This window comes from Podarcis cretensis, assembly GCF_951804945.1.
Source record: "Podarcis cretensis genome assembly, chromosome: 11".
In the NCBI taxonomy this organism is placed as follows: domain Eukaryota; kingdom Metazoa; phylum Chordata; class Lepidosauria; order Squamata; family Lacertidae; genus Podarcis; species Podarcis cretensis.
The window spans coordinates 8,899,171-8,926,941 of record NC_137180.1 but is presented as its reverse complement, the minus strand read 5'-3'; the positions used below and the strand labels follow the sequence as shown (position 1 = coordinate 8,926,941).

The 27,771-nt window shown below is 43.4% G+C and overlaps 1 protein-coding gene across 4 annotated transcripts in view; it reads left to right on the top strand.

Moving 5' to 3' along the window:
* Positions 1-27,771, top strand: part of PTCH1 (patched 1) — a 111,781-nt gene that overhangs the window by 15,037 nt on the left and 68,973 nt on the right. The gene's annotated exons all lie outside the window — the stretch shown is intronic.

The following is a 27,771-nucleotide window of genomic DNA, read 5'->3' as shown; positions in this document are numbered from 1 at the left end:
ATGGGTTTTTTTAAAACCAGATATACTTTTTAATGTTAGTTGCTGAACATCTGCTTTTTGAACAATGTGGAAAATGTGTGTCTGTGTATGTGTAATTTATCTGATTTTCCTGAGTGGCATTTGATAAATGGATTGGTTAGTGTTTTCGATGCCCTTATTCACTGAAGGTTTCCATTGCTGTTTTTTGTTTTGTTTTTTTAAAAAAGGGATGCTTTTTTCAGAGGTGCCCAAAACCTAGGTATTTGGTGTGAATAACATTTTTTCTTCAAAAAAAACCACGTTGGGAAGAAAGTCTATAGACTAAGCAGTTTATTCAGAAACAGGTTTGTCTTGAGCGAGAATGCAGCCCTGCTTTGGGTAAAATAGGTCTAGTTTGGTGAGTAGATGCACTGTGGCAGGCCTGGTATTTAATACTAATACAACTAAAATGATTGGTGAAGGAGTTTCTGGTTTACATTTGGTAATGTGGTGGCCTTTAGAATAACCATGGCTATATTCATGTTCAGAAAACAATGACTGAGTCAGTTAATTCTTCCCACTCATCATCCTAAAAGATGGAAGCCTGGCTTGCTTCATGAAGAATGAGGAGATGAGAAATGAAGTGTCCTTTTACAACAGAGGTGGCCCTCGAGATATTGCTGGACTCCAGATCTCATCTGCCCCAGCTAGCATGCCCAATGGTTAGAGACAATGGGTCCAGCAAGATATGGAGGGCAACATATACCCCAATCCTGTTTTATCGATTCCAGTGCCAAACATACTGCTGTCTTTTTAGCAGGAACAACCTAAGAGCCTTTAGAAAACAAACCTTAATGCTTATGGAATTTCAAGCATAAAGAAATTTTATTTGTATGTTCATGTAATGTTATCTGCAGTGTATTACAGGGCCTGTAAGACATGTACGGTGACTATAGTCAGTTCTAGAAATAGTAACTCGGGACCTAACTACACATTACACTAACAAAGTGATTAGCAGTTGTAATGGGATTTCTAAAACTAAAACGCTGCTGTGTTTATAGGAATTTACCTCAGGAATGCAGTCCATGGAGAAGGAGGCTCAAATCTTGCCTTCCCAGCCACAATATCAGTGGAAAATGTTTTCCCCTCCCACATTTAGCATTGCGGATCTCACACAAGGAGGCAACTTTCACTTAAAGCTCCCTTCCCCGTATGCTGTGTTCCTGATGACAATGGGGGGGGGGCTACATCAAGTTTTTAATTGAAAAGGAAACCTTAATGTGATTGTGAACCATTTACTTGTGGGAAAGGACATTAATTTATTGCATTTATATCCCACCCTTTCTCTCTAAGGTGTTCAAGGGGGCACGCATGGTTCTCCCCTCTCCTCATTCAATCCCACAACAGTCCTGTGAGGTGGTTAGGCTGAGAGGCAGTGACTGGCTCATGGTCACCCAGTGAGCTTCATGGCTGAGTGGGAATTTGAACCTTGTCCTCCTAGATCCTAGCCAGATGCTCTAAACCACTACACCACAATACAACAGTTAGGACTTCCTAGTTGCTTCAATATCCTATAACCAACACAATCCATGGTATATGAGGGCAGGTAGTGAATAAAGTTGTCCTACCAGGCATGGCCAAACGTGGCCCTCCAGCTGTTTTGGGACTACAACTCCCATCATCCCTAGCTAACAGGACCAGTGGTCAGGGATGATGGGAATTGTAGTCCCAAAACAGCTGGAGGGCCACGTTTGGCCAAGCGCATGTTTGTGTGGACAAAATGCATGAACACTCTGGAACATAGGAAGCTAAGACCAGGCTTCCTCAACCTCGGCCCTCCAGATGTTTCTTGGCCTACAACTCCCATGATCCCTGGCTAGCAGGACCAGCGGTCAGGGATGATGGGAATTGTAGTCTCAAAACATTTGGAGGGCCGAGATTGAGGAAACCTGGCTAAGACCATTGGTCCGTTGACTTGAGTATTGTCAATTTCCCCTCAGTAGTGACTCTCCAGGATTTCAGAAAGGACTCTTTCTCAAGGATTGACTTTTTTGCTTGCCAAGCCTGTATTGTACCACCGAGCTACAGCTCATCCATTTTGGCAAACACATGGGGGGGGGGGGTCTTACTGGGCCTGTATGTTTAAAGGGGTTGGAGACATAATGGACATAACATTTGGGAGCTCTGTGAACACGAGAAATGACTTCCCAAATAATCTCTGTTGCGACTGGTGCTTTTAACTTTTTCGGATATTATCTAGAGATAAGGATGAGTATGGAAGTGTCCAAGGTTGCAGGCGATACCAAATTATTCAGGGTGGTGAAAGCCCAAGCAGACTATGAAGGGCTCCAAAACAATCCCTCCAAACTTGGTGAATAGGCAGTAAAATGCCAAAAACAGTTCAATATAAGTAAGTGTAAAGTGATTCACCTCGAGGCAAATAATCTTGACACAGCATATATATTGGCATATATGCTGATGGGGTCTGAACTTGAAGTAGTCAACCAGCAAATAGATTAATAGGAATAGCTCGCTGAGGATGTCAACCCTGTGAGCTGCGACTGTGAAAAAGGCAAATTCCATTTAGGAGATCACTAGCGAAGGGATCAGAAACAAAACTGTCAATATTGGAATGTCCTTGTACAAATCTATGATGTGGCCAAATGTGTTGGAATATTCTGTGCTGTTCTGGTTGCCACAACCCCAAAAGGATATCATACAGTTAGAGAAAAAAGCAGAAAAGGGCTATGAAAATGATCGGGGCACCATCCCTTTGAGGGGAAGCTACAATACTTGGAGATTTTCAGTTGAGGAAAATAGTGGCTAATATGGGAGTATAGTATAGGGTTATGAAAATGGACATGGTGTGAAGCAAGTGATAAAGAGAAGTTTCTTTCCTTCTCTCATAATACTTGAGTTCATCCAATGAAACTGACTGGCAGAAGATAAGAGCAGACAAAGTGAAGTATTGCTTTACATAACGCAGAACTACATAATGGCAGCGAATTTCATAAATGAACATGGCGAGGAGGCTGTTAGCTATGAAAGCCGCTTAGACAGATGGATGAATGAAGGATGGATCTATCAATGAATACTATTGTATTTATTTCATGTACTCGTTTTATTTTTATACCACCTTTCTGCCAAGGCACCTAAGGCAGTTAAAAGATTTAAAATAGCAAAACAAATAAATGGCGTAAGATGCCAAGCGACAATTCTCTCAGGCCAGCTGATAGTCTCTTTAGGAGTTGATGGCATAGGTTTGCTGTGCTTCACTCACTTCAGGGCACAGGGAAGGGTGGATAGAGGGGGGAAACTGCCCCAAGGGTCATCTCAGGCTTCCTGAGGGTTATTGTCTTCATGCCCTCCTTGGAATATTCCAGAAGCATTTGGTTGGCCACTGTGAGGAACAAGATACTGGACTAGACAGTCTGATCTGGTGGAACACTTCTTAGGTGTTGCAATGTGTAAGCCTATGCCTTCAGAAGCTGTTCAAAATGGTGCTCTTAATCAGCTTTTTTAGTCTCTGCTTTTCATTGGGAGTCCTTCAGCAGAGCCTATACAGTCAGTTCATTCAGTTCTCCATTTGCAGCACGTGAATATCCACAACTTTTGACCAAATGTTGAAAAATTCTGTTTCCAGCTATTTTAGGCTGTGGGCCTGAACTCATTTGCATGTTCATAAATCTAGTTGACTGCAATTGGGCTTACAAGAATGCGCGTGGATTTAGGTCTGAAGTCGTCTTGTCTTGGCTGACACACGTAATCTATCCTCCATGATTGATGGTCCCATCTCTTACCACCTACTTCTCCTGACAGTTTAATGCCTGCAACCTCCTGATTACTGCAGTGACAATTCCTTTGTGATTGAATGCATAATATAAATATTACTCCTGGGAGAAGAAGGAAAAATATGATATAAAGTAACTGCTTGGTTTGCCACTGTTCTGACTTCCTTTTATGTTACTGAGGGAAGAATCTCTCCCTAACCCATCCTGGCTTACTACTATCAAAGCTAAATGAAGTTGACCTCAACATTTATTATTATTATTTTTGTTATCTAATACACTTAAGCACTACATTTTATGCAGTTTATTAAATCTCAATATGACACCCAATATAAAAACTGTAACTCTAAATTTAGACGTTCATATGTTTCTAGGAGGGTTAATTAAAACAAGCAGGCACTTTAGCTTTTTTAATTGGCTCTCGTTCCTTTTATCCCACTGAGCCATAGGCAGCAACAGCAAAAGGCCTGGTGGCATTGTCCTCAGTAAAGAGTACTATATAAATATTATGGCCATGAACAGGACTGATATGCAAATAAACTAGATGAGTAGCAGTTGCATATTTCCATGGGTAAAAGTATAAACAGAAGAGAGTACCAAATGAAAAACAGAGTGGGAGACACTAGCTTGAAAAATCTGGTTCGTTCATTGTGTAAGTCAGAAATAGGGAACCTGGGGTGGCCTTAGGGCTGCCATCTTTGGTCGGGCAAAATAAAGGGCAGGTTGGGCAAATTATGGGACAGGTCAGGAGGAGGAATTGGGAGGCTAAAAATTACTTTACCGGTGGAAAAATGACTTCAAAGCAATCCATTACAATGGATCATGGGGGCTACTGTCTTTTCCAAGCCCGCCCCCTTTTGTACAAGCTACCGTATAACTTGTTTTGGATATGCTCTCAATGGCCCCTGCCCAGAGTGTGGTTAATTATCATGTAATATGAAGGAATATAATGTTGGTATCTAAATAAAAGAATGAGGATTTGGGCTTCAAATAAAGCTGTCTGTTTTCTACACAGTACTGTGGTATAACTGTAGTAGGATTGGACTAAAGCTGAATACAGTAAGCCCACAATTTATGCGCGTTTAACTTGTGCGCATTTAGCTTTATGCATGTGGCAAATTTAAAAAATAAAATAAGGGGGGGGGAGGATGAGGTTCCAGGAAAATGATATTGGCAATCCCATCCGCCATTGAACCCAATGGGTTTTGACAATCCTTTTTTTCTGGGGGTACGCATACCCCTAAACATTTTGTGAATCTACCATAAGTTTGGCCTTACTGAGGGGCAGTATTTCAATATGTGTAGGAAAATGAGAGTACCCCCTAAACATTTTTTTTAGAAAAAAGCACTGGGTTTTGACTATGTGTAGTTTTGGCGTTAGGCTTTATATCAACGGAACATAACCCCCGACGTAAATTGTGGGCTTACTGTATTGAGAATCACTTAGGACAGGCATGGCCAAACTTGGCCCTCCAGCTGTTTGGGGGACTACAACTGCCATCATCCCTAGCTAACAGGACCAGTGGTCAGGGATGATGGGAATTGTAGTTCCAAAACAGCTGGAGGGCCATGTTTGGCCATGCCTGACTTAGGATGATTTCACACATTACAGGATGGCGGAAATAGGCAGGAGACAACAGTGCACATGGTTTAATTGTGTGCACCATACAAAGGGTGGGAGGAACTCTAGCTTCTCCACATGGCGAGATTCATGGCCCCAGATTATTTCATCAAGGGAGAAAGGGCAAGTTACTCCTTTGCACATAGCGCCAGAAGTCTGAAAAGAGGAAGCATAACCTCTGCTTCTTTCCCCTTTGCTTCTGTATAGTTTGCCGCACTCGTCTTTGAGAGTCTTGGGTAGACCTTAACAAAAGAGTGCTGTATTCATGGGGTCGCCAAAAGGATGGACTTCCATCACCTTTTAAAAAGTCCTGCTGTTGGGTGAAGTAGGGATTCTGATCCAATAATTGTGTGAGGTTGTGTACATTAATTGTTCCAAGAATATAGAGCATGACCTTGCGTAGAAGGAGTAGGACTTCCCTCCTCAGAGACACGCTAGCATCTCTGAAACTTATGGGACTGTTCACATTAATAGTCCCATCCTGTGCGTGTTAACTCTGAAGAAATTCTCATTGGTTTCCCAAGGGAGTGTGGAGAGAATTTTGTTTCAGGTGGTTTAGATTGCTGTCCTTGAGCCACTTTCTTTAAGACTGGTCAGCAGTTGGTTTCGTCGGAGTGAGATAGGGGCCACGTTTGAACATAATGGTTCAGCTGGCTTCTGGGGCAAAGATTTTGGCCACTTTTCCTCCTCCCTGGTTCTTCTCGCTCAGCAAAGAGTGGCAGCTAAGCCAACGTCTGTCTTAGCACGTCGTCTGAATCCGGGATTGTGGATAAGCTCTTACTCCTTAAAGTCTATTCTTGACTACGGATTGTGTTTAAAGAGGAAAGAGCTTAACCACCAATCCTGGGTTTTGACATCACGCTGAGCCAGACCTAGGATTAGCTGCCGAACCGTGGTGATCTAAAGGAATTAGGGAAGAGCGAGGCAGGTTTGTGCCATACCTGTAAACCATAGCTGGCTTACCATGTTATGGGAACCAGGCCAGAGTCTGAGAAGCCAGGGCAGTGGGGACAATTTCATAATTCCTTTGCCCTACCAGTCTTCCCTGTTAAGTCCTATTACCACAGCTTCATCTCTCCCCTCTTTCCACCTCATCTCTTTCTTTTGAGAGGGCCAGCAGCTGCTGACCTCTAAACTGAAAAGAGTACATTCAGAGTAGCAGCTTATTTCCCTCCTCTCTCTTTTCATGGTTGAAAGTTTGAATATGCTGAACAATATTGGCCAAATAAGGTGAATACTTCAAATGACTTAAAATAGATGTCCCTGGCCGTTGGCAATAAAGTCACTTTATTTTTTGTTGTTAAAGCTTTTTGAAAATTATTGCCTCTCAAGAAATTGTCAGTATTTATATTAGGGACCAGTCTGTTTCATGTAATGTCTGTTGGAATACTAGGGAAGGCAGTGTCAGAAGATACCATGCCCTTGAAGCCTACTGCAAGTGAAATATAAACTTACAAAATCCTAATTCAAACTTCATTGTGAGAATAAAGTTTGAATGAGTTTTAAGATCATCCAGACTCCAAAGTGAAGTCTGTTTAAAGCTATTAGAGTTGAAATATTTATATAAGGGTTGCAAAGACCCACCTGGTGGGCAAGTTCTCAGAAGAAAAAAGGAGGCGGGGAAATCGGAGACCAAAACGAAGCAGTTCTCAAAATCATTCTTGTAATGTCCTTTTCTTATTTTCCAGTTTGCGCCAACACACTTGGACTTCTGTAAACCTACTGGTACTGAGTGTCTTTCTCCTGAATCACTTCTTGGCAGTGTCTTGGATAGGTACCCTTTTCTTGGTCTTAAAGCTGCCACTCCAAATATTTCATTTCCTCCCTATATCTTCCAAGTTTGCATTTAGGTCCAACTGCAATCGTAAACACCTGCTAGGGAGTGATCCCCACTGGACACAGCAGGAGGGTCTCCTTTTAAGTAAACATGCAGAGGATTGCAATGTCGCTGTCACACGTTGTAGCTCCTCTTCCATGGGTAAGGGACATCTGGCTCTCCAGATGTTGGTGAACTACAGCTCCCATCATCCCTTAATAGTGACCATGCTGCATAGGGCTGATGAGAATCGTGAGTTCACTAAGATCTGGAGGGCCACAGGGCCCCTCAGCCCTCTCCGAATCCAACATACAGTCATACCTCGGGTTGAATGTGCTTCAGGTTGAGCGTTTTCAAGTTACGCTCCGCAGCAACCTGGAAGTAATGCGCTCCATTACTTCCGGGTTTCGCTGCTCGCGCATGCGCAGATGCTCAAAATGACATCATGCGTGGAAGCGGCAAAACGCGACCCGCAGACGCGTCTTACGTTCTATTCAGGATGCGTATGGGGCTCCGGAATGGATCCCGTTCGCATCCCGAGGTACCACTGTATGATATTTGGATCCACCTGTATGATATTGGGAATTGCCTATTAAAATGTATCGACTCTTTAGGTGCTCAAATGACTATCGCAAAAAGCTGGATAAAAGATTGTCACCTGTGATCAGAAACAATACATTTGTGTCGGTGTCCAATAACGGGTGGTAACGCGCCCTACTTTAAAGGGGACTGTTCCCTAATTTAAAGTGGTGTTGAAGGACAGTCCTCTATTTAAAGGGCTGTCCAGCCCAAATGCTTTTAAAATATAAAAACTCTAAGAAGGAAGATCAGAGACCTTGAAGTTGCCTGTCAGCATCACTGAGCTAGCACAGAAATCCCCTGGTCACAGTCTTTCTCATTATGGCGAGAAGTAATATTTAAATTATAGTGATTTTTTTCTAGTTTTGCAGCTATACATATCAATCAGCACATGCAAATGAACACCCTCATTTTGTGTGTTTTGTCTTTGGCATTGCATAAGAGTTTGCCCTGTAGCTACAGAAAAAGAAGTGTGATAAAGCTGTACAGGGAGGAAGGGAACAGTTCCCCACTGCTGATCTAGAATGACTTCTAAGAAAAAATAAATGCATCCTAGCTACAGTTAATTGGTGTACATGCTAAATTGGTGCATGTGCTGTCTCTTGTAGCTAAGTGATAATAGATGCTAATTTATGCATTTTATTCTAGACAGGTCATTAAATTTTCTTATTTTGGGATATTAGGCAAATATCTATCTTCAAAGGACTGAAACCAATCTGGGAGCTAAGATCAGCAGGGGAGGTTAACAATACCACCTAGAGATTTGTGGGGTGCTTGTGTGCAAAAGGGCCGTATCTGTGGTGGCACCCAGACTCCAAAAGTCCCTGCCTTTCAGATGTGTACCTGGTGCCAATTCTATAGATTTACAGGGCATGTTAAGGAGCACCTTTTTGTCCAACCTTTTGGGGATTCTGCTTGGTTAGCCTTTGAAAGTAATTCTACATTGTCTCTGTGTTAGTGACTCTTGGGTTGTTTTTAAAATTAGTATCAGTTGTGACATTGTTCTTTTCTGCTTTGTAACCTGCCCAAGGACCTTTTTGGTGATGGGTGGGCAATAAAGGTAAAGGGACCCCTGACCATTAGGTCCAGTCGTGGCCGACTCTGGGGTTGCGGCACTCATCTTGCTTTATCGGCCGAGGGAGCCGGCATACAGCTTCCATGTCATGTGGCCAGAATGGCTAAGCCGCTTCTGGCGAACCAGAGCAGCGCATGGAAACGCCGTTTACCTTCCCGCAGGAGCGGTACCTATTTATCTACTTGCACTTTGACGTGCTTTCGAACTGCTAGGTTGGCAGGAGCAGGGACCAAACAATGGGAGCTCACCCTGTCACAGGGATTCGAACTGCCGACCTTCTGATCAGCAAGTCCTAGGCTCTGTAGTTTAACCCACAGCGCCACCTGTGTCCCTTGTTCCTTGACATTGTTCTTTTCTGCTTTGTAACCTGCCCAAGGACCTTTTTGGTGATGGGTGGGCAATACAAAGGTTTAATAAATAAAAATGAGAAACTGGTGCCTTACCCTTAAGCCCTGGGCCGCTTAGCAACTGCAACATTAACAGAGGTTGCAGTTGGGAGCTTAGCGGGATGTGTGAAAGAGGGATGGATGAGATTCTGTGCACATTTGTGCTCCACAGTGAACTCGTACCAGTTTTAGATACATCTAGGTAAGATTATATTAGAGCTGTTGGTAGGGCAAGACTAAGGGAATACTTTATGTTGTTTTTCTATCATTGGCTGCTAACCATTTGTCCAAATGATTCTTGAGTACCTGACCTTGACATATGAAGTATGGAAGTGGCTTAGAACTGATAGGTGCTCTTCGATTTCAGAAAGGTATGGTATATTTCATTATTCTATTGCGAATGGAATATTTTGGGTCTTCTTTTATATGAATTAGCTGTGCTAACATTCAAGCAGATATGTGCATATAATTAACTTTATTGCTAACTTACGACAACAGATTCATTTGTACCAAGGATAGCTAACATGGTACCCTCCAGATCTTAATAGACTAAAACTCAAGTTATTACTGACTATTGGCCATGCTAGCTGAGGCTTATGGGAACTGGAGTCTCAATATACAGAGGGCACCATGTTGGTTATAGCATTTTGTAGCTTACCCATTTGGTTTTCTTCACACTCTTACACAATGCAGGGATGATGGCAAACTTGGCTCTAAGAGTGGAGAAGACTGTGGTATTTATTTCCTAAGCGTTGCCAACTTCCAGTTGCAACAGGAATTTTTACACAAATATTTCAATTAATTTACTGGGTTTGATTGCATGTTCAGGTATCAGATTTGATACAATGCCCTCTTGGCTGTGAGTCCTGGAAGACCTGCTCCCTGCCTTGCAGGCCTTTTCCCACCTGGCCTGGGAGGGAGGGGCCCGGACTGACTCCAGCTACAAAAGCTGAGGCTGCCGAGCGGACTCTTGGGCTAGGGTGTTGTTTGGTGTGTTGTTGTTTTTTGTTGCTGGAGGGGGTTGATGCTGTTGGTATCTTTATTTTATATCTGATAATTGATGTGGGAATTGTTCAGTTTGGTTGCATATATTTTGATGTTTATATTTATTGCTTATGACTACTTTTATTATGTTTCAGTTATGTCTTTTTTTCATGTTGTAAGCCGCCTTGAGCATGGGTGGAAAGGCAGCATACAAATATAATTATGTATGTATGGAAACGGTACATTGTGTTGCCAGAGAGCATTCTTCATAATCTAATAGGGTAATAACCCTGGTTTACAAGAGCATAGTTTATTAAAGCTGTTCACAGATGATGTGGAAGTAAAATTTCACGGGATGTCAAGCATCAAGCCCTTGGGTGTTTCCAGTGTGATCAGTGGCACCTCTACTACACATAATAATAATAATAATAATAATAATAATAATTCATTATTTATATCCCACCCATCTGGCTGGGTTTCCCCAGCCACTCTGGGAGCTCCCCCAAAATGAGAGCGACCACAAGGTGTATCATGGCAAAAATGATGCCTACAAAATAAACTTCCAAATGAGCAAAACAGCAAAATAAGCATAAGCATAATAATAATCCATCCATTCGGCTCCCAGCAGAATAGTAAAAACACAATAAAACATCAAACATTAAAAACCTCCCTAAACAGGGCTGCCTTCAGATGTCTTCTAAAAGTCAGATAGTTTATTTCCTTGACATCTGAAGAGAGGGTGTTCAACAGGGAGGGTGCCACAACTGAGAAGGCCCTCTGCCTGGTTCCCTGTAACTTCGCTTCTCCCAGTGAGGAACCGCCAGAAGGCCCAGGCCCAGGTTGAATGATTCGGGTGGAGGCGCTCCTTCAGGTCTACTGGGCTGAGGCCATTTAGGGCTTTAAAGGTCAGCACCAACACTTTGAATTGTGCTCAGAAACATACTGGGAGCCAATGTAGGTCTTTCAGGACCGGTGTTACACAAGTTACTGAACCGTCTTAATGACTGAGAAGTCAACTCCCTTTTTGGTATAAAGCAGCTGACCTATCACTTCTGCATCAGCTTCTCTCGCTGGTGCCTTCTAAATTACCAGTGCAGGTATACAGGAATATGCAGAGTATAGGCAAATGGAGATCAGTATACTGCAGTAGAGGAGAGGGTATATTTTACAGTTTGACCAGTGTAGAAGACTTGGATGATAAGAGATGTTCAGGCTGTCTGGGTTGGGAAAAGGAAAGCAGTTTTGGCTTGCAAGGGTATATTGCAGTGCAAGGAAAGGCATGTGAGAAGAGATGCAAGGAGCTCTGGCAGAGGAAAGTGAGGTGGAGCTGGTCCTGGAGAGGCGATTTCGGGGCAAGATGTGAAAGTAAAGCAATTACGGTTAGATCATGGGTAGGCAAACTAAGGCCCAGGGGCCAGATCTGATCCAATCGCCTTCTAAATCCGGCCTGCGGACAGTCTGGGAATCAACGTGTTTTTACATGAATAGAATGTGTCCTTTTATTTAAAATGCATCTCTGGGTTATTTGTGGGGCCTGCCTGGTGTTTTTACATGAGAAGAATGTGTGCTTTAAAATGCATCTCTGGGTTGTTTGTGGGGCATAGGAATTAGTTCATTTCCCTCCCCAAAAATATAGTCCGGCCTCCCACAAGGTCTGAGGGACAGTGGTCCGGCCCCCTGCTGAAAAAGTTTGCTGACCCCTGGGTTAGATGATAAGCGTCATTTTTAGGAACTGATCACTGATCTTTCCACTGTTCCCACTGGTGGTGTTTTGGATAAAAAAATGAGGTCCCAGCACTCCTATACTGATAAAAGTGCTGCAGGTGCCAGCACAAAATGGCTGCAATGGGCAGCAAAAAAAGGAGGTATCAAGACTTGGTGAGCACTGTCAGAAAAATAAAGCCTTGGCCCATGCCATTTTATCTGTGGCTTCTGTTTAGTGTAGAGTTATGGCTTTCTGGGAGATGTGAAGGCCCATGTTGATTTGTGTTCCAAGTTATGAGCCGCTCTGTATAAAATCAAACTCTCAGATTCTCCCATCCTCATTTTCTTCCTTTTGGCTAAAGTGGATGAAATTTACAGTCACAGGATTTACAGTCCAGAGTAGGTCATGTCTGCCAAATTGCAGATAAATTGGTACGGGGGCTTTTTGTGGGGAAATTAAAGGGGATTTGTTTTCCTCCTTAATCCTTGATGGGAAAGGCATAGGGGTTGTTGTAATTAAGGGGGCAGAGTGGTGTGTATTCCTAATTGAACTTGTTTAAGAACTTTGCAGCTTCACAGGAGTCTTTCTGTGTGTCCACTGATAGGATTTTACAGGTCTCCAATAGGCCTGAGGAGCTCTGCAATATATTTTTTTTTTATTTCAAAGCAGAGCAAATGAAGTTTTTAACGTAAAGCAGATCAGTGGAAGATTTTTATTTCTTTTTTAACAAAAGGAACACCCAAAGCTCTTCAGTTCTCCAAAGGCAACGTTTTGCATATCTTCAGTGTCCTTGGACATTGAGAAACATAGAGGTATACTGGAAACATAGAGTTTTATTGGACAGAAAATTCAGAACAGAGTGACTCAAGGCTTTGTGAAGGCCGTTATCTGAGTCAGGGGGAGGTACAGATATCACACCAACTCAAAAGACCCCTGAATAATCTCAGTTCACCTTAATGTTTGGTCCACAACAGAACAGTTACACACCCTTGTCAGGTACTTCTAGCCCTTGAGAATACAAAGAAACTGGGTTTCATAATTTCTCTTGACTCAGTGTGTGCTCAGATAGCATCAGGAAGACATGATGAGCCTCTGAATTCTCAGTAAACATGCAGTTGTGGCAGGGGAAGCAGGGAGAATGACTACCATGGTTCAAAGACAGCCTGGGATTTCCTTGTGTGTGCTGCTTGATCGTGCAGCAAGCCTCTGCCTCTCAGTTTGGCTCCAAAGTGCTAGGTGTCCTTCAGGACGTGTGGAGCCAAAATGAGACAAGGCCTTGTTTTCGCTTTTTGTGGAATCTTCCATCCTCCTGCCAAGCCGTAGACTTTAGGCTGCATTTTGAAAGTACAGCATGAGATCAAGAACAGGACTTTGCCCTTTGGAAACCCAGCCTTATGAGGAACGGTTGAGGGAATTGGGTATCTTTAGCCTGGTAAAGACATTTTATTTGATTTACATACCGTCCTTCATCACAAGATCTCAGGGCAGCTGACAAGATAAAAATACAAGGTAAAAACACCAGTAAATGGTGAAAACAAAGACAACAAAACAATAATGCCCCCTCCCATAAACACATTTAAAAGGCTGTAGAATATTAATCAGCCTTATAAAAATAGAAAATACGAATGCAAAAAAACAGAAATACATATTACAAATTAGAATATAACACTTATAAAGGTAAAGGACCCCTGACAGTTAAGGCCAGTTGCAGACGACTCTGGGATTGCGGCGCTCATCTCGCTTTACTGGCCAAGGGAGCCGGCGTTTGTCCGCAGACAGTTTTTCCGGGTCATGTGGCCAGCAGGACTAAGCCGCTTCTGGCGCAACAGAACACCAAAACCAGAGCAGCGCACGGAAACGTCATTTACCTCCCCGCCAGAGCGGTGCCTATTTATCTACTTGCACTTTTTGGCGTGCTTTTGAACTGCTAGGTTGCCAGGAGCAGGGACAGAGCAATGGGAGCTCACCTCGTTGCGGGGATTCGAACTGCCGACCTTCTGGTTGGACAATGTCTGTATGAGATGGGCCTTTGGTGTGATCCAGCAGAGCTCCTATGTTCTTATGTTCACTTGCATTGACACCAGCTTGCGTTTTCTGGTGGTGATTTTAATGGATCAGTTACTTTACCACTCTGAGCTTCTGTTACAGGAAAGCAGTTAACAATGGGAGTTAAACTGCAATATGATATGCTGGCTATCATTTAAACTGAACAAGTTACCCTGCTTTTGTTTTCAATGTCTAATGTTCTGTGGTTAATTTCTGGAACAGACTGGGTAATGCAGATCCATGCACTGATGTCCTTTTCCTGAAATGTAAGCATAGTTGATTACGAGACAGAAAAGTAACATTGCCTTGACCTCTACTTTCTCTGCTGCTGGGTTTGATTCTTGCGTTCCACAGAACGTTTGCAGAAAAAGATTGAGAGGGGCACTTTTGAATTGCACTGTTTGCTACAGATTAGATTCTCGCATACAAACATCCGTAGACATTTTGATAAGGACTGAATAAGTGGTTCTATCCTTGAGTGCTCTGCAGTTACAGAGCAGTTATTTGCCTAGGACAGATGCCATGAACCTACTCCTCCAAACCATAGTTTGTAGTTCCAGAACATTCTGTTAGCATGTTTCCTCCCACCAGCACTTCCTGGTTTTCTCTAACCTGTTTCAGTTTTCTTCATACTTTGCCTTGCCTCCAATTCATGGTTTCCAAACATGGTTTGAAATGGGATTACAAACTGTGCTTCTGTTCTTTGGAGGCAAGGCAATCCCAAGATGGTAGTTTGCTATTTTGGATGACAGGGCAAACTATGGTTAGTGAAAACCTGAAAAGTAGAGGAGGGCATCCATAGGAATCAAAGGGTAGGAGGGATAATGTGAGCCTGCAGCATGTTTCCAATCATGCCATGATTTTGAGGATCAGGTTCCATTGTGAGATCTACGCTGTAACTCTAACCCTGTCTACTCAGAAGTATTGAATTCACTGGGTCTTGCTCTCAGGTAAGTGCAGCTAGGATTGCAGCCTCTTTTAAAGCTTTGTTCCATCAACCTTGAGTCCCTGGATGTTGTTGGACTACAAATCCCATCATCCCTGACCATTGGGCTAAGCTTGCTTGGAGATTATGAGAGTTGTAGTCCAACAAGTTCTGGGGACTTAAAGTTTTAGATGGTTATAGCAGCTGGTTATTATCTGATTCTGGAGCTTATTTAATTACATAATATCTGCTTGGTTGACTTCTCTCTTTCCATGGAGTGGTCTTCTGTCTCATGGATTCGCCCACAGAGCCTCGTGAAAAACAGACCCTACCAGTCTCACCCTTATGCGTCCTCTCCCTTGATACCTACTATCACTGAACGTTGTGTTTGGTGGCATCAGAGATTATGGTACTTTTCTGTTTATTCCTTCTAGTATATTTGACCAGCAGGTTTGAAAGTGCAACTGGATCCTTTGGTTATGTGCTCAACTGTTAAGAGACTCCAAAATATGACAACTTCCAGATGTCTGAACTGACTGATCCTTTTGTTTAGATTATGCTCCAAAGCTGATGCCTAGATTAGTGCTGGCTGGATGAAGCTATGGGAGATTTGTCTGGTTTTCACAATGCCATGTTTATATTTCATATGGATTTCTCCTTCAAAGCTGACCTTTCTGTGACCTGCTAAAACCATGTCCACTAGGATGCCAGCTTTAATGTGCCCACAACAGCTTCCCTACCCCTGTGCATCTTGGGGTAGATTGTGAATTCATGATCCGAGGTATATTGCTTGCTTCATAGATATGAGTTGCATTTCTAAATTCTTGCCCATCCCATTGAGATTATGTGGCTACAGAAACTTTCTTGTCCTTGGGTTCCATATTGCCCCCAAATGCTGACAACCTCCCCATTTAACAAGTGCCTTACGGATAATACAACACTGCATTTTATTGCAAAATCCCATCTAAAAAACTTAGGAAATGCTAAAACAACTGGATATTTAAAATCTAATTATCTGATAGAACAGGTTTGCTGGTAAAACAGGTTTAGCAGAGACTCTCAGGTGGTACATAGTGAATTCAGCCTTTTCACTGAATTCAGGTACATAGTAGATTTATATAATGGAGGGGTGGATGAAACTCATGTTCAGCTTTACCACCTTCTTTTGATTATACCTTTTTACATTGAGCAACATACTATCATATCTACTTTGTGTGCCAGCACACATGTTGTTTTATTGGCAAAGTTTATCCAAGTCTCTTCTGACCTAGACCCAATACAGACTTGAAATCAATGGGCTTAAGCATGCCTAAATCTATGTTGGAGTGAGGTCTCTTTGCTGAGGCACTGGATTTATATGCTACTTTTGTATGCCAAGGGAAGGACACCTGTTCCAAACAGAGGGCACTCTCCAGAGAGAAAGTTGAGTGTTTTGATTTCAATGGATGACTTAAACAGATGCTTAAATATCCACTGAAATGAGACTTAATTTTGTAAAATAATAATAATAATAATAATAATAATAATAATGTATTGTGCTCTGTGTTTGTTTTTTTAGCAGACAGGTCTGCTCCGTGTCAATCGCTCTTCATTAGTTTTGATAGGATGTATGAGATCGAATTTAGGAAAAAGCAGGAGGTGATTAGAGATGCAGAGACCTGAAGGTGATCTGTTGCAAGGGATCTGCTGAGTTGATAAGAGCATACTGGTCTTTTTTTATTATTTAAGTGAGCATTCCAGTGTTTTTTTTATAGGGGGTGGGGTTGGTAACTTCAAAAAGTATTAGCGTTTTGCGTATTGAAGCAGATACACCAGAGAGCACAGGTGCAGGCAACGTACCATGGTGGTATCTGTGTTGCAGATTTATTGATCCAGTGACGCCTTTCAAACCTTTACAAAAACAAGCTCCCCTCTCCCCACAATGGATACCCAAGCAGGTATCCACAAGTAGAAGCAGATGTTTTCAAGTTGCATATTTAGTGGCACACACCCAAATACTTTTAAGCCCTTCTTCATTCATTGATGATTTTTTAAAAAAATAATCCCTGAAAGAAACTTATTCTCCCTTTCCACCCTTTGTTTACTGAACCAGCATATTTGTGCTTCTTCGGTCAATAATCAGAAGTGAAGTGCGGCACATCAGGAATGAGCACTGTTAAGTCAACTTGTAGGGTCCCCCCCTCCCCTTAAATCATTGCTTAAGGGCTTCTGGCCTCTAACTCAGGAATCCTGCCCAAAAATGCCAGATGTATTACACAGTCGAGTCTTGCAATGTAAACAGTGCTCTGTGCCATGAGAGCAGGGTGGTCCATCTCCTTAAAAAAAAAAAAAAAAAAAAAAAAGAGGGGAGGGGAGAGAGAGAGATCTCTACTTTGAAAAGAGCACAGTAGTTGTAGTGTTGTTTTGAGTTCTTGGCTGCACAGCTAGATTTCTGGAGCTGCAAAAGCCCAGATAAATTAATACTTTGGACTGGCAAAGAAGTATTGACTGAAACCGAGATGTTGGAAAGCAAAACGTGAGACTGATTGTGCTCAGTTAATTAAAAAAAAGGAAAGATTTTTTTTAATAGAACAATTAAATATAAATTTAACTGCTTAGGGTTGTAAAGACAGAGCAGAAATGTGTGTTATCATAGCATATCAATGCAATGACACATAATAAGTGAGTGTAAACAGCGCAATCGTTTTGGTGCTACTTTATGTGGTGGGAATAAGCATTTATGCATTTAAACCCTTATTGTGATTCCCTAACACCCCATTCCGCCCTCGAAAGACAGGCTTTTGCTTGCATCAGTTAAACATAAAGCAGAGCCCTATTGGATCAGGCCAAAGGCCTTTCTAGCCCAGCACTCTGATTTCTTCATTGGCCAATCAGATGCTTCTTGGGAATCCAAAAAGCATGATATGAGGGCAATCACCCTCACCTGCTGTTGTTCCCCAGCAACTGCTATCTGGAGGCTGAAGACATCTGAATCTGCATTCTGCATATCTCTTACATGCTTGGTAGCCATCGATAATCCTTATCATCCATGAATCTGTCGAATCCCCTTTAAAAACCATCTAAATTGGTTTTAAAATTATGACGAACCCATGTAAAATTCTTTTTTAAAAAAATTCCAAATAAGAGAATCAGTGGTGCTGTTTCTTTTGCCTTACTGTGAATTACTACTATGTAGGTCTAAACCACTGAGCCTCTTAGGCTTGCCGATCAGAAGGTCGGCGGTTCGAATCCCCGTGATGAGGTGAGCTCCCGTTGCTTGGTCTTTGCTCCTGCCAACCTAGCAGTTTGAAAGCACACCAGTGCAAGTAGATAAATAGGTACTGCTCTGGCGGGAAGGCAAACAACATTTTCATGCACTGCTCTGGTTTCGGTGTTCCATTGCACCAGAAACGGCTTAGTCATGCTGGCCACATGACCCGGAAAAACTGTCTGCGTACAAACGCCGGCTCCCTCAGCCTGTAGAGTGGAATGAGCGCTGCAACCCCAGATTCGTCTGCGACTGGACTTAACTGTCAGGGGTCCTTTACCTTTACCTTTTTTACTAGGAGATAGCCCAGTGGCTGGGGATTTGGGATGTGGGTGGCGCTGTGGGTTAAACCACAGAGCTTAGGACTTGCCGATCAGAAAGTCGGTGGTTCGAATCCCCACGATGGGGTAAGCTCCCGTTGCTCGGTCCCTGCTCCTGCCAACCTAGCAGTTTGAAAGCACGTCAAAAAGCAAGTAGATAAATAGGTACCGCTCCGGCGGGAAGGTAAATGGTGTTTCTGTGCGCTGCTCTGGTTCGCCAGAAGTGGCTTAGTCATGCTGGCCACAAGACCCGGAAGCTGTCTGCGGACAAACGCCGGCTCCCTCGGCCTATAAAGCGAGATGAGCGCCGCAACCCCACAGTCGGCCATGACTGGACCTAATGGTCAGGGGTCCCTTTACCTTTCCCTTTCCCTAGAGTCATGGGATTCCTCATGTGCAGAATGAGAAACCTTGGATGGATTACTCGCACCATCTGGAATTAATTAAAATATTTGTGCCTAAAAGGTGCAAGGAAGACTTACCGCTTCCAGGTGGACAAAAGTTTGAAGGAAAGCAATAAGCAGGCACCTCCAAATCCACTGGCCAAGGGGGAGTGTCTCCAGCCTTCTGGAAGCACCACGACAAAGACCCTTCTGCTGAAAGCTTAATTTCCAATGCAGTTTTTCCAAGCAGGGCAGCAAGAGAGGCTGCCACAGTTTCGTACCTGTTCCATTCCCTGCACAAATAAAAGAACTGGCTCTGAAGCTACCACAGTCCCACACCACGTAGGGCAAGAAAAGCCAAGGTTGTGCCCTCGAGATGAGAGACTTTGTCAGGCAAAGTCTGCCTTGCTCCACCCTCTAGTCTCTGCTTCTCAATTTGTATTGTATTGTTTTATGTACTGTGGCTTGCCGTTGTTTCATTGATTATAGTTTAGAAATCATTTATTGTAACTGTTGAGTGGATTTCTGTTTAACTTATATATGTTGATATTATTATTCTATACTATTCTAATGATTGTTGAATGTTACTTTTTTATGTAGGTTGCTTATTTTAAAGTTTTGTTTTATTATCACATTTTTGTATTGCATTAGATTGTTATAAGATGTACATTTTTTGTTTCTTCAGCTTGTAAACCACCTTGAATATTGTAAGATAGAAAGATGGTATACAAATTAAAAATGATGAGGATGATGATGAACAGAAAAGTGGCTTGCTTGGTGGGGCAGGGACACCACACTAGCTTCCTGGCAGGTGGCTCACTGTCTTCTTTCTCCTCCTCTTCTTCTTCTTCTTCTTCTTCTTCATCGATCACTCATAGCTGAGTAAGATTGTCTTCCATAAACACGGTTTTAACAATGAGTCCATAAGTGACTGTGGAGGCCAATTCTGGATCCACACGTCCTTCCACAGTGGGGACATTGGTTTCCGGGCAGGAGTTGATCACAGTATGGATTTGCCAAGCATGCCTTCCTCTTAGCACGTTTCTCCCTTGCGTCCTGAGTTCCAGTGTCTTCAAAGCCCATGACACCTTTGGTAAAGGCTGTTCTCCAACTGGAGCGCTCGCAGGCCAGTGTTTCCCAGTTGTCAGTGTTTATACTCCATTTTTTAAGATTTGCCCTGAGACAGTCTTTAAACCTCTCTTGTTGACCACCATTTTTAAGTTCAGAATAGAGTAGTTGCTTTGGGAGATGATCATCAGGCATCCGCACAACATGACCAATTACTGTCTAGCTTACCAGGAATAGGAAGGGAGAGGCAGCAGGGTGGGTGGTGCTGTGCAAGCACATCGGTGGAGCCAATCTAGTGTTCCTGCTGGTGTGTTTGCACCATGCAAATCCCCAAGCTGCCTCACCCCTCTTCCTCCCAGTCTAGTAAACAATAGTGACCCTCGTGCTGGGAAGCAAGTGTAGCAGCTGTGCCTCACCTGGAGAACCACTTCTGCCTCAGCATCTCCTTCCAGGCATTGTCAATGGTCAGAGGCAATAGGCATTGTAGCCCAACGACACTTACCGTATTTTTTGCTCTATAAGACTCACTTTTTCCCTCCTAAAAAGTAAGGGGAAATGTGTGTGTGTGTGTTATGGAGCGAATGCAGGCTGTGAAGCTATCCCAGAAGCCACAACAGCAAGAGGGATTGCTGCTTTCACTGCGCAGGGGTCCCTCTTGCTGTTCTGGCTTCTGAGATTCAGAATATTTTTTTTTTCTTGTTTTCCTCCTCCAAAAACTAGGTGCGTCTTGTGGTCTGGTGCGTCTTATAAAGCGAAAAATACGGTACTTATCTTTGTTTATGAAAAAAATCAACATCCCACTTTTTAGGAAGCAACTCCTCATGAAGCAGCAGACGAATTGAAAAATCGCCAGAACCAAAACATTTTTTTTTTTTTTTGTATTTAAGATGTTACAAAGCATCACACTTGCTACCCTGGTTTTGGGCCTGGAAAGCCAAAGGCTGCCTTTGAATTGGGCAACTTGGCAAACAGCACTGGAGCAATATGCTTCACATGCCTCATCCCAGTCCAGGATGAGACCTTTTCAGACCTGGGGTAAGCTCCTTAACCTAAACGTGCCTTTGTGAAGTCCTTTTTATTTTTATTTATTCACCATAGATTTGTTTGGTGCTAAGTGTTGCTGTTGCAACCTACCTGGGATCAGGCCACAATCTGGTGGTGGTTCCCAATGCTCTATGTCTAACTCCCAAGAGACTGTGATCTACTCCCAGTATAAAAAAAAACTGGCAATGATCTACCATTGTCATTGGAGGGAGGAGGAGTGTGCGTGGGGTGGGTGGATTACCTAGAGGAGTTGAGCTTTGGGGGGCAGGGAGGATTCCGCAGAGTTTTTTTTAGCTTTTTCCCTGTACATGATAAGGATCCTGTGATCTACCAGGATCAGCAAGGGATCTACCGGTAGATCATGATCTACTGGTTGGACATCCCTGCTCTATAAAGTTTAGCTAATGGGTAGGGGACGCAGGTGGCGCTGTGGGTTAAAGCCTCAGCGCCTAGGACTTGCCGATCGAAAGGTCGGCGGTTCGAATCCCTGCGGCGGGGTGCGCTCCCGCTGCTCGGTCCCAGCGCCTGCCAACCTAGCAGTTCGAAAGCACCTCCGGGTGCAAGTAGATAAATAGGGACCGCTTACCAGTGGGAAGGTAAACGGCGTTTCCGTGTGCGGCTCTGGCTCTGGCCAGAGCAGCGATGTCACGCTGGCCACGTGACCCGGAAGTGTCTCCGGACAGCGCTGGCCCCTGGCCTCTTAAGTGAGATGGGCGCACAACCCCAGAGTCTGTCAAGACTGGCCCGTACGGGCAGGGGTACCTTTACCTTTACCTTTAATGGGTAGGCAAACTAAGGCCCGGGGGCCCGGATCCGGCCCAATCACCTTCTTAATCTGCGTGTTTTTACATGAGTAGAAAGTGTCCTTTTATTTAAAATGCATCTCTGAGTTATTTGTGGGGCATAGGAATTTGTTCATTTATTATTATTATTTTCAAAATATAGTCCGACCCGCCACAAGGTCTTAGGGACAGTGGACCGGCCCCCCGCTGAAAAAGTTTGCTAACCCCTGGTCTAGCAGCTGTTCTCTGAACCATTTTAAGTTTTGAAGTTTCTGTGCACTTTTCAAAGGCACAAGACGCTTAGGAGCATTATGGGGTGCTTGTAATACAGCATCTCTCTCATGTGAATGAGATTGGCTGCTGAACGTAAGCAAATGCATCATTATGCATTTCTGGGGGAAACAGCCAAGTGTGAAATCATTCTTAGAATTAGTTTTGGGTTATCTGTTGGGAAATCTCTAGTTATATCTGAGCTTCCTTTGGTGGGTGGGAACATGAACGGGTTTGTTAGAACATATTGGTATATGATTAATTATATTAAATACCTGCAGGAAAAGAAGCCAAGTGCCAGCTATGGTTGAGGGAGACTTATTTGAAGGAAAAATACAGAGTTGAAAAGGAAATAATTTCGGCCTTCTTTTCCCTTTTCTGTCTCTGTTAACATGACTCAAAAACATCACCCCAATTTTCTATTTCACCTTCTGCTAGGAGGCTTAACTACCTTGCTTTGTTTTGTGAGGAGGAGGAAGAACACTGGTTTCTGAATGTTTGTGCATTTTTGCTTTGTGTTATTGTTGAATTGCACCTTCTTCCAATTTCACTTATTTTCAGATTTGATTCTGTTTTGATTCACTTTTGTAGCAGCTTTAGTCAATTATCTTCTTGGGAAGTTATTTCTAGTTTACACTTGTACAAAGGGCTCTTTATGGTTGCACATTGGTGCGCTCCAGGAAAGTAAATAATGAGAAATGATACTGTGGTGTCAGTTAGTAGCATGCGTAAGGTTTGAAAACAAAACAAAAATCACACACTTTTGGTATCTGCACTGGGAAGCCTATAAGAAGTACTGTATCAATTTAAGAGAATTGTGATCTGGCTTAAATATCTATTAACAGCTTTCTTCTAGAGATTTGGGAAACTAGGATGACCTTTTTTCCTCTTTCTTTCTTTCTCTCTTTCTTTCTCTTTCTTTCTTTCTTAAATAGGCTACAGTTTCACATGGCTTGCAAAAGAAATCTCTCTCCCGTTTTGTTTCCCACACCAATTGATTTATCATTTGGCTTGCAAGCAGACTTAGAATGTTAGGGCAGGCGCACACTCACTTTTTTCTCGTAACTTTTTTGTTGCAGACCGAAACCAGTTGACTTGAATAAATTTTTCTGTGCCCTGAATGAAGCCAGCAACGTGGAAAAATCTTGCCGTTCAGGGCTGTCTGAATGTACATTTCAGCCACACAGTAAGCTGCATTTGTAGGCAGTGGACTGCTAAATACAACCATTTTTTCGCAGTAGAGAGTTAGACAGGTGATTAGCATAATTAGCACAGAGTAGGCTATACATATGGTAATGCTAAGTGTGTAAATGCCAGCTGCGGTGTAAAATTTATGTCAGGGGTCGACAGGGCTGTGTGAAAGTATTGTGTTACAGCTGCAGGTCAAAGCCTCCATTGCTTGCCTCCTTTTCTCTTGTTGGTGAATGTGCTAAACAGAGGAGAAAGACAGGCAGAAATATAACAGATAAGGCTTTGATTGAACAGTCCAGTTCTGTGCAAGTGGAGGTTACTCTCATGTGTGTGTGTGTGTGTGTGTGTGTGTGTCTTCTCTCTATTTTAAAAAATAGGTTTTTTTGCCTTTCTGCATACTGTTTCCAGGTATGTTACTGGTCTGATTGTGCATGAGTGGAATTGGGGGCGGGAGAGTGGGGGGGAAGCAGAGGGAAGCGAATTTCATAACTGTAGATTTAAACACAGCTCCAATGTTTATCTTCCTCCTCTGGCTCTTGCATTCCAACCATCACTTTCTCTCTCTCTCTTTCTTTAAAAGAGGTCTGTGGTAGTTATTGCACATAAGGGGCTTGGAATTATACAGTCTTGAAGGTGACAGCGTTATATGCAATAAAATCTCCGCAGCGCAACAATCTTCAAGCTGCATGACCAGTTTTTAGAAGAAGTGCCAGAAAGTTCCTCTGTGGTTTTGCGTGTATTTATTCCCCAGGTTCCTCCCACCTCCTAAACCACTAAATTCTTTCTAAATTAAAAATGACTAATGCAGGGGTCTTGTTGTGTGTGTGTGTGTGTGTGTGTGTGTGTGTGTGTGTGTGTGTGTGCATTTTAAAAATTATTATTATGAAAGGAAATCATTGCTGACTGCACACATATCTAACATCTGTTGGGAAATTCTCTGTAAATCTCTCTGTTGCTGTCAACTGTTTCATTCACATATTTTAGATCTGCAACTTTCTTCTTTTGTCCCCCTTTTGTGTGTGTGTACTTGGCTATGAGAAGTTGGTGGTGTTGACAGAATATAGTTCACACCACTCTGACCTTGTGATGAAACTTCCTCACAGCCACAGGGGGTCCTTATGAATCAACTCCTAATCCAGCTAATCCTGATCGCAACAAAATCATGAAAGTGGCTCCCAGTGATGTGTGTTTCGCTGCACAGATGCAGAGAGGAGGAACAGTGCTGAAAATAAATCAGTCCAGTGTGATGTTCCTCGCAGGCTGGGGGAGCCTGTGTGTGAAGCTGGGGACGTCCATTGTGTTCTGCCCCATGCGGCCTCCAGGGGAAAGCCAATGAAAAGGCGACTTGGCTGTATAATGGTGAGAAGACTGCTTAGAGCTGAGAGGTGATGTCAGCCCCACAGAAGCTGAGAGAAGTGAGCTGGGGTTAATGTTATGCAACAAGCTGAATGTGCTGTCACAGTGTGTGTGAGTCCTTATTGTGTGCGCGCGATTCTGGAAGGTTGCAGCTAGCACACTTGGCTTCGTAATTTCGCCTTAAACTGATGCCAGTGCTGAATTGCATGCTTTGTCATACATAGGTGGGTTTTAATAATAATAATGATGATGATGATAATAATAATAATAATTAGTAGCAGTAGTAGTAGGTGGTGTGGTGGTGCTGTTCGAGTCTGGTGCTATTATATCATTTGCAGCAGGATTAGCACTATCCGACACGAACTAAAGTTTCCAGTTCTCTTTAGTTTGCAAAAAGTGAACTGGATTCAGATTTATTTATTTAGTATACCACCCTTCCTATCTGAAGGTCACAGGGCAGCTCACAACATAAAAACACAAAACAAGAACACAAGATACCGAATACAGTGGTACCTCAGGTTAAGTACTTAATTCGTTCCGGAGGTCCATACTTAACCCGAAACAGTTCTTAGCCTGAAGCATCACTTTAGCTAATCGGGCCTCCTGCTGCTGCCGCGCTGCCGGAGCTCGATTTCTGTTCTCATCCTGAAGCAAAGTTCTTAACCTGAAGCACTATTTCTGGGTTGGCGGAGTCTGTAACCTGAAGCGTATGTAACCCCAGGTACCACTGTAAAGCAAACATAAAGTGCTCGCTTCGGCAGCACATATACCACTAATATAGCAAACATAAAAGCGAACCAATGCTGCCGCCCCCGTCCCATGAACGCATTGGAAAACTAGACTCCCTTGCTTGCAGTGCTTCCGAAAAAGGATTTCCACATTGCATTTTGCATTACCTAATGCACAAGCAAACGTCCTTAGATCTAGATTATTACTTTGAGAAATGGGTGCCTTGACCGAGGCGGCTCCATCCTAGGAGCTGGTGTCCAGAAAGAAATATCAAGATGGAGGGAAACTGTGAGAGGCTGCAGGTTTGGGGGTGGGGGTAGGGAGTGGGGGGGGGGTGGACGGCTGACCTGACCTGATTGTGTCCAACAGTGAGAGCAGTTCTGCTTCAGAGCCACTCAGAAAGAAGCTGCTTAGGCAACAACAGATGGTATAGCAAGCAGCTGGCATAGAATACTTGAAAGAAACTGTACCTTGTTCCATAATATGTTCATTCTCCTTCGTTTGCCTGGATCTTAAGTTTTCCCGTGTTTTGAAGTGTGTCTTTTTAACCTAAAACTGAAGTTTTGTTTATTCTACTCAAATATTCTGCATCTTTTTTTAAAAATACATTGTCGCAATCATCTGCTTTTTTCCTAGAAGTGTCCCAATGAAAATAGCTTTGATTTTTTTAAAAACAAAACAAAAACAACTACTGTTCTTAACCACTCAGGAAAACAATTACACATTCACAGAAGGGCCATTCAGAGGTTAACTGCGTAGCTCAGTCTAGGGAGCAGCTTATTGCTATGGGACAAAGCAGCATTTTTCCTGTTATTCCTCCAGAGGGATATATGTGTTTCTCTGTGTGAATTTCATATATGGAAGAGAGGATTAATCCTTATTTACTCTAAATTCTCCCAGTAGCTAATGAAAAGTTTTACTCGGTAGACAATTTGCGCTTGGAGGTCCCGTTTTCAAGAGCAAATGTACAAATACTATATGATACCATTATTTAAAGCATTAAAACGTGATCCTCTGTTTTCTGGACAAAGAAGTCTCATCAAGAACAAGGAGGGATTAGAACAATTTGTATTAATTCTCTCTACCACATTTTTTTTTTTTTTTTTGGTCAAAATGTTAGATTTCTGCCCCTACTGTTGCACTAAAGAAATGGAATCCATGATTCATAACTGTTCCATGAGAATCATCATCGTATTATGACGCCTTTATTGCTTGTCTCAAAATGTGCCAGCATCAGACATCATACAACCCAACTGCCCCTTTATGATAACACCCATGCCAGTCTGTTTCTCAGTGCAAAGAGATTTATCCAGTTTGTATCAGTATACTAGGGGACGCAGGTGGCGCTAAAGGTTAAAGCCTCAGCGCCTAGGACTTGCCTATTGAAAGGTCGGCGGTTCGAATCCCTGCGGCAGGGTGCGCTCCCGCTGCTCGGTCCCAGCATCTGCCAACCTAGCAGTTCGAAAGCACCTCCGGGTGCAAGTAGATAAATAGGGACCGCTTACCGGCGGGAAGGTAAACGGCGTTTCCGTGTGCGGCTCTGGCTCGCCAGAGCAGCGATGTCACGCTGGCCACGTGACCCGGAAGTGTCTCCGGACAGCGCTGGCCCCTGGCCTCTTAAGTGAGATGGGCGCACAACCCCAGAGTCTGTCAAGACTGGCCCGTACGGGCAGGGGTACCTTTACCTTTACCTTTATCAGTATACTTGTAGATCAGGGGCAGGGAACCCTTTTAAGCCCGAGGGCTGCATTTCCTGATGGGAAACTTTCAGGGGGGAGGGGCACATGTCAGTGGTGGGCATGGCCCTGAGGCAAAAGATAGGGAGGGCAATGGATGTGGCTGCTGTCCTTTTCACCCTAGGCTGCATTGCAGCCATATACAATTCAGAATTTTGGATGCCTACACATTCCCCATCAGGGATATGAGTGGCGCTGTGGTCTAAACCACTGAGCCTCTTGGGCTTGCTAATCAGAAGGTTGGTAGTTCAAATCCCCATGACGGGGTGAGCTCCCATTGCTCTGTCCCAGCTTCTGCCAACCTAGCAGTTTGAAATCACACCAGTGCAAGTAGATAAATAGGTACCGCTGTGGCGGGAAGGTAAACGGCATTTCCGTGCGCTCTTGCTTCTGTCACGGTGTCCTGTTGCGCCATGTCATGCTGGCCACATGACCCGGAAAGCTGTCTGTGGACAAACGGCGGCTTCCTTGGCCTGAAAAGCGAGATGAGCGCCGCAACCCTATAGTCGCCTTTGACTGGACTTAATCATCCAGGGGTCCTTGACTTTTTTGCCTTTTACTATTCCCCATCAAGGCAAGCAGGAGGTATAATCAAGGACAAATTCCTGCTGGGGAAAAGCACTTGAGAAGGGATTGCAACACAGCTGGTTAGGAGTAGGGCCTTGGGAGAGTCCCAAGAGGCCTGGAAGCCTGATTGACCCACCAAGCCTGAGGCCCCCCCTTCTCCACAGGAGGAAGAGCCCAGATTGAACCAGGGCCCCC